Source organism: Podarcis bocagei (assembly GCF_964188305.1).
Source record: "Podarcis bocagei genome assembly, chromosome: 11".
NCBI classification, from domain to species: Eukaryota; Metazoa; Chordata; class Lepidosauria; order Squamata; family Lacertidae; genus Podarcis; species Podarcis bocagei.
In genome coordinates this window covers 15,362,710-15,373,919 of record NC_138136.1, presented here as the reverse complement: position 1 = coordinate 15,373,919, position 11,210 = coordinate 15,362,710, and the positions used below count along the sequence as shown (strand labels likewise).

Sequence of the window (11,210 nt, the reverse complement as noted above, 5' to 3'; positions counted from 1 at the left end):
TTTGTTTGTCTTATGTTTTTGTTTGTTTATAATGTTGTGAAAACCAATACATTTTTTGGGGGGAAAAGACAAGTATAAACAAAAAAACAAACAAAAAAACTTGACAAGTATAAATAAAAAAATAAAAAGACTTCTTAGTTTCCCGCCATCGACCTGAGGGAACTTGAGGCAGGAGGGCGTCTCCCCCACTCCCGCCTCCGCCTCGCGCATGCGCAAAGTTGGCCGCGCGTGCTAACAGGCTCCGCCGCGACGGGGCGGGCCGAGAGATTTCGCCTTCGCCTCACGACCTCAGGCGGCGACACCTGTTCCTCAGGCTAAGCGAAGCGCGGCGGCGACATTGGCATTGGTCGTCCCCTCGCTTCTCACTGCCGCGCCCGGGACGGAACTTCCTCGGCCGCCTCCGCCTCAAGTTGGCTGTGGGGCAGCCTCCGCCGCCGGCCACCTGCGCTCAGCCTCGGCCAGGGCGGAGCGGGGAGAGGCGCGAGTTCCCCCCCCGGAGGCGCCGGTCTCCCGCTTGGCTCGTTTGTCCCCTCCGGCGCCCCGTCGGTTATCGCAGCCGCCTCAATAGTCGCTTCACCTCAAGCCGGGCAAAGTTGAGGCTCCGGAGCGGGAGTTGTCGCCGCTCGGGCCGGGCACGGGAGGAGGAAGCGCCATGGCGCCTCTGGCGAACGGCCTGTAGGGGAGCTGGGCTTTTGGGGGGAAAGGAAAGAAGTCGCTTCGCTCCGTCCGTCGCGGAGGAGCCTGAGGAGACGAGTCCGCCCGGCTCCGCTTATAGCAGGTGAGGGACTGGCGAAGGCGGGAAAAGCGCAGGTGCCTCCGCCGCTCGCTTGGCGCCTGTCCGGAGGGGGAATCGCGGGTTGGGAGAAGACCCCAAAGAAAGGGGGAAGCCCCAACCCCACCCCGCACACGGGTATCGCGTGCGGAACTTTAAGCCCCCCCCCACCCGATCGTCTGAACAGAGCCGTGGACGCCAGTCACACAAACGCGCATCGGTCCGGGGCTCTGTTCAGACGATCGTTTGGGGGCTTGGGTGGTACTGCTGCTGCCGCCGTTCATGCGCACGAGAGCTGTCCGTTGAAGGTCAGGCGACGGGGCGTACACGGGTATCGCGTGAGTAACTTGAAGACGATGCTCGTGTCCGGGGCTCCGTTCAGACGATCGGGTCGGGGGTGGGGGATGTTGGGAGTGCTGCGGCCGTTCACGCGCACGGGAGCTGTCCGTTGAAGGTCAGGCGACGGGGCGGAATTGGGGCGGGGAACTAAGATTCGGGCTAAAACTTTGCCGGCTTCCCCGAGCCTTGGGCGGTTGGTTGTCTGAATGAGGCTCGTTTGGACCCGTCGGGGGAAACGCGGTAGGGGGAGGTAGCGCTGCTCTGCACGGGGGCGGACATCAGCATGTCAAAATTCGGGGCAACCTCCCCCCCATAACCATGGATGCAAATCTCATTCTCATTACAAATTTGAGTGTCAAAATTCGGTGCCACACACCCTGCATGGTGGGGGGAGGGAGCAGGGGGCAACTTCCTCCCCCCCAGGAAATAAATAAAAACAACTAACTGAAAGTAGAAATTGTAGAAGGGCTTTGACAGGTGTTTTTTCTGAGCGCTTGGGGTGGGAAGGAGGTAATTTAAAACTGTTGCTTCATGGCTGAGTTGGGATTTGAACCCAGATCTCCTAGGTCACAGTCTAACTCTCTTCTAGCCAATATACTGCACTGGCTCTCCCCAGAGACTCTGAGAAATTGTGCATGCATGTTCCTCTGCTGAAAATTTGGGTGTAATGTTCTGGTGTTTGTATTTAAAGTTCTTTGACAAATAATAAATGTAATAATTGTAAGCACAGTAAAATAATAGTAATAATAAAATTGTTGCTGAGCCATTTCATGCTGGATCCCCCAGGCAGTGCCAGACAGAGGATGGTGACAGGTGGGTGTCTTGCCCCCCTTAAATAAATCTTGGCTGTGCCAATGTCCCTCCCCCCGCCTCTCTTGCTCCATTCTGAATAATAGTTGTGGGGTCCACCGTGGTGTTCAAGGTGTGGTAGGGGTTGCAGGGCCACATGGACAGGCCTCATGCCTTAATGTCCATGTGTCCAAACTCTTTTGGAACGGATTGTTTTGGTGTGCTTGGAGTAACTCTGTGCTCAGAACGTAGTGTGCAAATAGAACTCCTCCTGATGTGTTTTGGACACTGAGGAATGGATTACGGTGCATAGTGGCGACGGGAAGTGAAGCTTGCCTGCTGGTCCCAGGACCCTCTCCACATGTTTGGATACATGGAGGAGGTCATGTGAGCCCCGCCTAGTCAACTGTCGAAAGAGACATGTATGCAGTTGGCACACACAACTTTCACACCAGATGGGACACCCCTGTAGGAACGTCATTGTGGGCAAAGTAGTCTTGTGAAATGAACTTTTTTTTGGTAAACAAATGGAGCACAGCAGCCTACATATCTCTTCAAGTAAATCTGATAAATAATACTTTTGCCTATAAAAGCTAATTCCCTACGTTTCCAAGGCGGCACACTTTCTACTGCTGTCGGTGTACTGGGTGCGCTTTGCCCATTTGTCTTTGTTGTTCCACTTTCTCCCGTATCCATTGCGACTTTTCCCTCTATTTAAATGAGCTCCTTCTAACAAAAGGCTTGTTTTGAGAAAGAAAACTCCTTGTCCCCATCTCCTCACCCCTACCTTCCTAAGTTCGTGCAGGAATGTCTTCTACTCAGCATGCACTTTGCGTTTCTTGAGGGGTGGGCTGTCGGTCTGGGTTGTTTTGCTGATAGTTCAGCACTGGGTTTTAAATGCCTGGCTAGCTTAACATCCTATACAGCTGCTGCTTTGCTCTAGAGCTGGAGAGAGAAAATTTTTGACCGTAGCTGTAAAACTTTGTTTTCGTTTCATGTGATCCATATATTTCTTGCTGAGAATGGCCTAAAAGGAATACTTTAATTTGTGGAAGCTTTGGTTTCGTTCCAAACTTTGTTGGCAATGCTTGTGAAATAATTAAAAAGAAGAATGCTCAGAACAAGTGCAGAATATCTTTTCCTGACCTGATTAAGTTCCAGGATGGAAAACAGGGATATCTAACTACTTTAAGCCCCAGAACCTCTCTCTATTTTTTTTGGGAAAATTAAACTCTATGTATGTTGTAGTCTGGTTCCCTGGATCAAAATGTATCTCTGTCTTTTAACTGAAAGGTGTTACTGTAAATGCTGCTGCTGGGTTTTGGTTGTTTTTATCTAAATTACTGGGTTTGGTTGTATTTGAAAATATTTTTCCTAGAGCTAGCTTACTTTAAACTTCCATACTGCAGCATTTTGTTGCAGGCTTCATTCTAATAACGGTGTGTTAGAAAGTCAGAAGGTTTTAATTGCCCCATGCACCACTCCACTGGCAGTATTAACCTTTGTATATGTGGTATGGTGTAGAGTTAGTGCTTAAAAACTATGAGTACATGTAATTATATACAAAATCAGGAATTAATGGAATGTTTCCATGGCCATTTATAATTGATGCATAATCAATCACATAAGCCAGTGGACTGCATAGAACACAGAGCAGGATGTGTCTTGCTTTCCTAGAAGTCAGGGTGGGAAAATGTCAGTGCCTTTCCCCTCATGGGACTGCTGTATTGGAACTCTTGCACATCAAGCAGGAAAAGTGTAATGTTTCTCCATTCTAGGCTGTTTTTTGAGGGTGGGTGGGGTTGTTGTCTCCTGAAGATTGATGAATAACAGAAAAACATGTTTCATAGTCAAGATCTATTCACATGGAAGATTTGCAGCAGGGAATAGATATTTCCTTGTTACTCAGACACTTGCTGGGGACAAATGCGGCGGTGGGGGCAGCTGTAGTGAGAAAGCTAAGGTCATTTCTCTGTCCTACTACCAGCCTGCAACACCAACAAGCTTCTTTTGTGCCCCTTTCGCTGCCTGAGGCATGAGGCCTGGGCATCCTGATGGATGGCTGCACACAGTACTTCTAAAAGACTGAAAATGTGCTCCTTTTGTTCAATGGTAGATCTGGGTCAGGGGAAAAGGATCAGGAAGAGGTGTCATACTGTCTGTTTCAGTCTTCCTCTCTAAAGACTAGAAGCCCATTTCATCCACTATCTTGTTCTCAAAGTGTCCAAACAGAAGACAGCCACCATAATTAGTTGCCACTGAGTCCCGTTAGGGAAAAAGGTGGGGTATGCATGAATGAATGGTAGACTTTTTATCAATCCACGAATTTTCCCAGCCTGCTTTTAATAAAACTATCCAAGTTGGTGGCTATCATTTCATCCCGTGGCAGTGAATTCCACAGTTTGATGATATAGTATGTGAAGAACTCCCTTCTCTTGTTTGTTCTGAATCTTCTAATATTCAGCTGCATTGGATGACCCTGGGTTGTAGTGTTAGGAGAAAGAGAGTAAAATATCTCTCTACCCACTTTCTCTGCATCACACATACCTTCATCATGTCATCACCCCCCCTCCTTTTGGAAACCAATGGATGGTGATGATGGGAGCCAAGAAGACATTGATCTACCTGGCCTCCCTCTTGCAAGTGCTTTGGTAGGAGATGCAGAGACATTAGCCCTGGTAGGGTGTGATGGTGGAGCTCTTCTCCAGCCTCAAACATCTGTGTCCTATGAAGAATAGGAAGGATTCCAGAGGGTGGGGAGGGTGCTCGCCAACTGATAATTATTGAGGATAAAAGAGGCACAGCAGTCTGAACTTTTATTGAACAAGGTTGGTTGTTAAGCGAAGACCTGTGCAGGTGTTTCACACAATTAGAATTGTGTGAGGAGAGAGCAGAGTATGCCAGCTACCCAGGTGCCCCACCACCCTCTATGCATTGGAGGGCAAATGCCTGCAGCAAGATGCCTGCTGTGCTCGCTGAGGCTTCTGGCATGATTTAGATCTCTCAATTATGTACCTGCAACATGTGGAGAGTGCTGGCATTGGGGTTATGATGCATAGGATGGGTAATGTGTTCTTGCTCTCTCCCTGATCACATGAGGAGGAGAATGCCTTCATAGGAGTGAGTTCTGAGAGTATCAAAGAGACAAACAGGTGCCAACATTTTTGTTCATTGAAAGCCTCCATTATGGCTGGCTTTGGGCTGTTATGTTGGGCTCCCCATTGATTTTGGTGGGAGCATTTTAATAGATTATTATTTGTTGTTGGAGTATGAAGTTTGCATAATTTGAGCTAGGACTACTTCTGACTGAGAATAGGATCCCAATCAATTTCCCTGCCATGTCCCTTCATCCCTCTTCTTCTTTTTGCACTAGCACAATAGTCTTAAACCTTTTCAGAGCCAGGTCCCACTTTCAACCCAAACACTCATTTGGTGACCCATTTCTTAACCTTCTATATATTTGCGTGGTGGCAGTGCTCCTGTTGCGATCCAACTTGGATGAAGCTGTGACCCACTAGTGGGCCCCAACCCACTAGTTAAAGACTAGTGCCCTAGCAGACTCCTGACAGTGCAAGGTTCAAGCTAGTCATTGCTTCTCTGTCCAATGGTATGCATCTTTCCACTGATGTAGCATTGTGCTCTGCTGGAATAAGGGTTTTGTGAGCAATCCTATCCCGCCTGGTGGCTTTAAGATAGGACAGTGCTATACATTTACAACTGCATTCACCAACTAGGTGCCCCCCAGATGTTTTGACTGCAGCTCCCATCAGTTCCAGTCATCACAAACTCTAGGCCTCTCTGTCTGGCCCTCAGGACTCTCTCCAAGCCATGCTTCCTCCTCAGCCACACCCTTTCCCCCGGTTACAGGTAGGTAGCAATGTTGGTCTGCCGTAGTCAAAACAAAATACAAAAACTCCATCCAGTAGCACCTTAGAGACCAACTAAGTTTGTTATTGGTATGAGCTTTCGTGTGCATGTGTGCATGCACACGAAAGCTTGTGGTTTCTTCCAACTCTATGATTCTATGATTCTATGATTCATACCAATAACAAACTTAGTTGGTTTCTAAGGTGCTACTGGAAGGAGTTTTCTTTTCTTTTCCCCTGGTCACATCTAGACTTCATTGCCTGATAGAGTGGAATGTGTCCTTGGTTGGCTGGATAGAGGATAGCAAGAGCTATGAGAGCAGCCTGCTTTACAAAGGCTTTATCAGTGACTGCTCCCAGACTTTGGCACTCTCTCTGTAGGGAAGCTAGACAGACTCCCTCCTAGCTGTCCTTCCACAGGTAGGTGAAGAATTTCTTGTTCCAACAGGCTTTTTGGAATTGGACTGCTTTTCATTAAAGGGAGGATCCCACACAGTTTTTATTGTAATGATCTGTGCGTTTTAAACAGATTTTATATGTGCATATAATTTAAATTCTATCACTGTTTAATTGTGTTTTAATGTTTGTTTGTTTTCTATACTTTTGGTGTTTCTTGCCAGGGTGTAAACAAATATAATAAAAAAAATGTTTACATGTGTTGTTTTGCCCTTTTTTGCCTCTAGCAAAACAATAACAGTTTTCCCTCAAGGGCCAAGGCACTACTCTAGCCTTGTATCCAGTCTAGCCGACCTTGCTGAGCATAGCTAAGAAACTTAGCAATTTTGATAAAACCAGACTGAGTTTGCATATTATGTGAGCTGAAATGCTTGTAGAAAATGACCTGAAATCCTGTGTCCCACTAAACTTAAGATTTATTTGGGGAAGTTGGCTTTGGGAAAGTTATTCAGATGATGATGTGGTCTTTGGTCTGAAAAAAGTTCCCCACCCTGGAATAGACTTACTGGGCTGTATTCATCATAACACTAAGGAAATTGCTCCACCAGCTGATGGAACAATCTCTCCTGCCTCCTTTATGAGTAGATTTGTGGAGGGTGCAGGGAGAAGAGTCCCATTGTGAGAGTGGGCATCATTGTGCTGGTTTCCACTTGTTCAGTGATTTAGTTGCATATGACCCACTGAAATCAATGAACAAGTATATTAAGTTTCATAGATCCACTCTGTGTATTACTTAGGTCTATAGCACCCTATATTCTGGTGACACTCATGGGGAAGCTTACATTTGGCTCCATCAGGAGCAGGACCTTTTTTGTAATAGTGCTTATGTGCTGTGTTTTCTTCTGGAAGAGTCCATACAGCTTCCACCATGCTCTTTATGAAAATGCGTGCAAAACCCTTGCTTTTTTAGGTAGCAGCTGAGAACAGTTGATGAACACTGCTATGTCCCATTACTTAGTACAGTCATACCTTGGATCTCGAACGCCTTGGCTTCCAAAAAAATTGGCTCCTGAATGATTGAAACCCGGAAGTGAGTGTTCCGGTTTTTGAACGATTTTCAGAAGCCAAATGTCCGGCGTGGCTTCCATGGCTTCTCATTGCCTGCAGGAGCTTCCTGCAGACAACCAGAAGTCGTGCTTTGATTTCTGAACATTTTGGAAGTCGAACGGATTCTGATTGACTTCCAAGATACGACTATCATTGTTTTGTTATGTCATCACTTCTGTTTAATTGTTGACTGGGCTCATGTATTTCATTATTTTATGGTTGATTTTTGTTGTGCATTTTTTTTTGAGAAACAGTTGTATAGAAGTATTTAAAAATAAAATAAATACTGGTTGAGTGCAAATAAATCTAGTTAAGTTTAGTGGGACACAAGATTTCAGGTCATTTTCTACGAGCATTTCAGCTCACATAATATGCAAACTCAGTCTGGTTTTATCAAAATTCTTAGCTGTGCTCAGCAAGGTCAGCTAGATTGGATACAAGGCTAGAGTAGTGCCTTGAGGGAACACTGTTATTGTTCAGCAACTTGGGATGGTTAAAGACAAGTCTGGAGAAGTGAAAGTGCTCTGCTTTCGCACTGGATAAGCCACTTTGTTTTGTTTAAAAGAAATGTGTCCATTGACTGAGCTCTATATTTAATGCAAGACTGAAACTGAAAGCTGGCTTCACTCTTCATTTTTCCTTGTAAATACCCCTGAATGCCCAGTAACACAATTCAGGAAAAGAGCACACTTAATTAGCTATGTCTGATCTTCCTGATGTGCCTGCACTATGGGATGCAACTACTGTAACTGGATTTAGGAAAATAGTAAACTGAGTCGCCAGCATATATGTTCTGTTATGCTGCTGAATAACTTGTTTACATCTTTCAGGCTCAAGTTAGGAATGCCAGTTGATTGGCTATGCTGTAAACCTTTTTATCTGAGTATGCAACATACCATGGACCATATTTTCTCATGGTGCAGATTATAACAATTTGTACTCTTCAGCATGTGTTCTAGATTGCCAGTGGAAATTAATAGTTGATTCCATGTTTTTATTACATCCTAAATAGTATTACTTTGTATACTTTTATAAAATTATGACCTGTATTAAAACAATTTGGCTAGCAATATTTCATTATTGGATAACTTTGTAAAACTGGCAAGTTTGGCTTTTAATTTCATCTTGAGCGTAGTGGTTTACGTCTGTATTTGTCCATCACGTCCAAAATGAGCAGCTGCTAGTTATTCCCGGTTCTGTATAATATGACTAATTTGTCTCAAGCTTGTTCCCACCAAAGAAGCTTCTACATCATGTGACAGGAACTAATTTTGGTGTTGTTTCCTTCAACACAGTAAATAAAAGAGAGAACATGGATACTCTTCTTTGTAGGGTGGAAATGGTAGTACTGTAGAACACAGAGCAAAAACAACAATCGTAGCTCATTACAATTTTCTGTGCCTGTTTCTATAGTACTACAGTTGGATCAGGGTCCTTTTTTTTGTTGAGCAACAGCTGTTGTAAATAGCATGGGGTGACCCCACATTCTCAGGTTAAGGGAGAGAAAGGAAAACATCTATCCATTTTATTCACTTCATGCTTAATTTTGTAAACCTCTGTCATGTCCTCTCTTACTCATATTTTACACAATAGTCTGCATCTTATTAACATTTACAATGTTCAGGTTTTCTAATGGTGGAACTCAGTTTAAGTACCTGACTTAGCTATTGTTCCTGTTCAATAATGTTATGCACTATTAGTGGCTGACAATTAGCCTTATTCTAGTGGTTTTACCACTTCATCATTTATCTCCTTTGGCTTTTCTTATATCATTTAAACATGAATTGTTTGTAAGTCCCCTTATCTGAAAGGCAGAATATAAGCCTTTCTTTGGCAAACTGTGTAGAATGTAAGGCATTTTGCTGAAGTCTGTAGATTGTCTGGGTGAGCTTCTTTGCAATTGTTTCTGTACGGTGTCACATAAAGCCATAAGGCTGTGAAAAGTCAGTCTGTAATATTTATTATTTGTTTGATTTTATATGAATTGAGAGTTGCTGTTACACAGCAGACTCTCTTTATTTTCTTGCAGAAATCAAGCTGGGGTAGTTCAGTCAGTAGAGCACGAGACTCTTAATCTCAGGGTCATGGGTTTGAGCCCCATGTTGGGCAAAAGATTCCTGCATTGCAGAGGGTTGGGCTAGATGACCCTCGTAGTGCCTTCCAACTCTATGATATTCCATTTTTTTGTTTTGGAGCTACTTGTTCTCTCTCTCTTTTCTTGAGAAAATGTTATTTTAGCTTTTCAAGCAAAACTAAGACCCTCTCAACCTTTTTGGAGTAATTTGGACCGTTCTTGTTTCAAAAGGATATGATTGCCTACAGCAGGGGTAGTCACCCTTTTTATACCTACCGCCCACTAATACCTCTTTCTTCATGGTAAAATTTCCTTACCACCCACCAGCGCTCGATGGAAGGAGGATTCAGCTTGTGCCGTAGAACCCCCTACCGCCCACCTAGAATCCTGAAACGCCCACTACTGGGCGGTAGGGACTAGGTTGACAACCCCTGGCCTACAGCATCAGACAGACTACTTCATAAATCAATTTAAGCATTTCTTAAACGGACATTTTACAGAGCTTGCTCAGTCAGTGATCTCCAGTCAGAGAAAGTGGATGTAACCTTTAATTATTTCCTGGTACCTCTCAAGAAGCAAAACCCACTTGTGCTGTATTGAGCCTCTCTTTCACAGTGTTACATGGTTGTTGTTGTTGTTTTTTTAATGGATGTAAATCCATATGTATACAAACATATACACTATTAATATTTAACTTTTTCAAACTTAGGAGCTACTTTTAACTAAATTCTGGAACTTAAAATCTGTTTTTCAATTTTTAAACTTTCAAGTCAGTGTTTCTGACTTTCAGACGGGGGTCAGCAACATTTCTGGGCCAGTAGGCACTTCACAAACTGGAGAAACTGTTGTGAGCAACACATGCACACACTACACCTTTTAAACACCCCTTTCTGTTTGCCTGGTAAAAGTCCAGGTGGCCTTCCTTCCTTGACATCTGGTATCATCCTATTCATACCAGTGCTACAACTTCCTTAGGCTGGGTTACAACCTGCTACTTGAAGAACAGTGGTCAATCCTGTAGATACATAGGAAGCTTAGTCCTGTAAAGAATATGTTAATGATTGGTTATATTATCGCCAGGTCAACAAAATGTTTAAACAAGACTCTAAAGAAAAAGGATTTGATGAAAGTGGATCAAAGTTTGAATTAGAGATATTAAGTAATGATGCAAAAATTTTGTCTAAAATGTATAAATTGCTGCTTGAATGGCATTTGAAGGACGAAGAGGTTAAGTCAGTTATGATTCACTGGGCCAAAGATTTTAGGTACAGCTGAGTGATTGGGTGAAATTACGGAGAGAAGGTTTAAAATTTACTGCATGCAATGCCCTAAAAGAAAATGTGATGAAAATGATGTATAGATGGTATATTACACCTGTCAAGTTAGCAAAAATGTATAAAGTCAGTAATAAATGTTGGAAATGTAAAGAAAAAGAGGGAACATTTTATCACATGTGGTGGGAATGTAAAAAGGTGAAATGCTTCTGGGAGATGATATATAATGAGTTGAAAAAAATGTTGAAATATACATTTATAAAGAAACCAGAAGCATTTCTATTGGGCATTGTAGGGAGTGACATAAACAGAAAGGAATGTAAGCTCTTTTTATATGCAATAACAGCAGCAAGAATATTATTGGCCCAAAAATGGAAGCAAGAAGAGTTACTGTCAATTGAAGAATGGAGGATGAATGGCTGGCAGTGCGCAGCTTCGCTCCCCCCCACACTATCCATGGTAATTTGGGGGGGGCTGGGCAGATATTTGCACCCTGGCGCCGCATCTGCTAAAGACGGCCTTACTAGTATCAGACACACATATTTTTGGAGAGTTGAGATACCACAAGCGTTTAAGACCACCTGAATCATAAT

General features: G+C 43.9%; 1 protein-coding gene across 1 annotated transcript in view; it reads left to right on the top strand.

Moving 5' to 3' along the window:
* The first annotated feature begins 257 nt into the window (after positions 1-257).
* MEGF10 (multiple EGF like domains 10) overlaps positions 258-11,210 on the top strand; it is a 125,782-nt gene continuing 114,829 nt past the window's right edge. The window contains exon 1 of the mRNA XM_081213575.1: positions 258-778. The gene's annotated coding sequence lies outside the window, so the exon portion shown is untranslated. The remainder of the gene's footprint in view (positions 779-11,210) is intronic.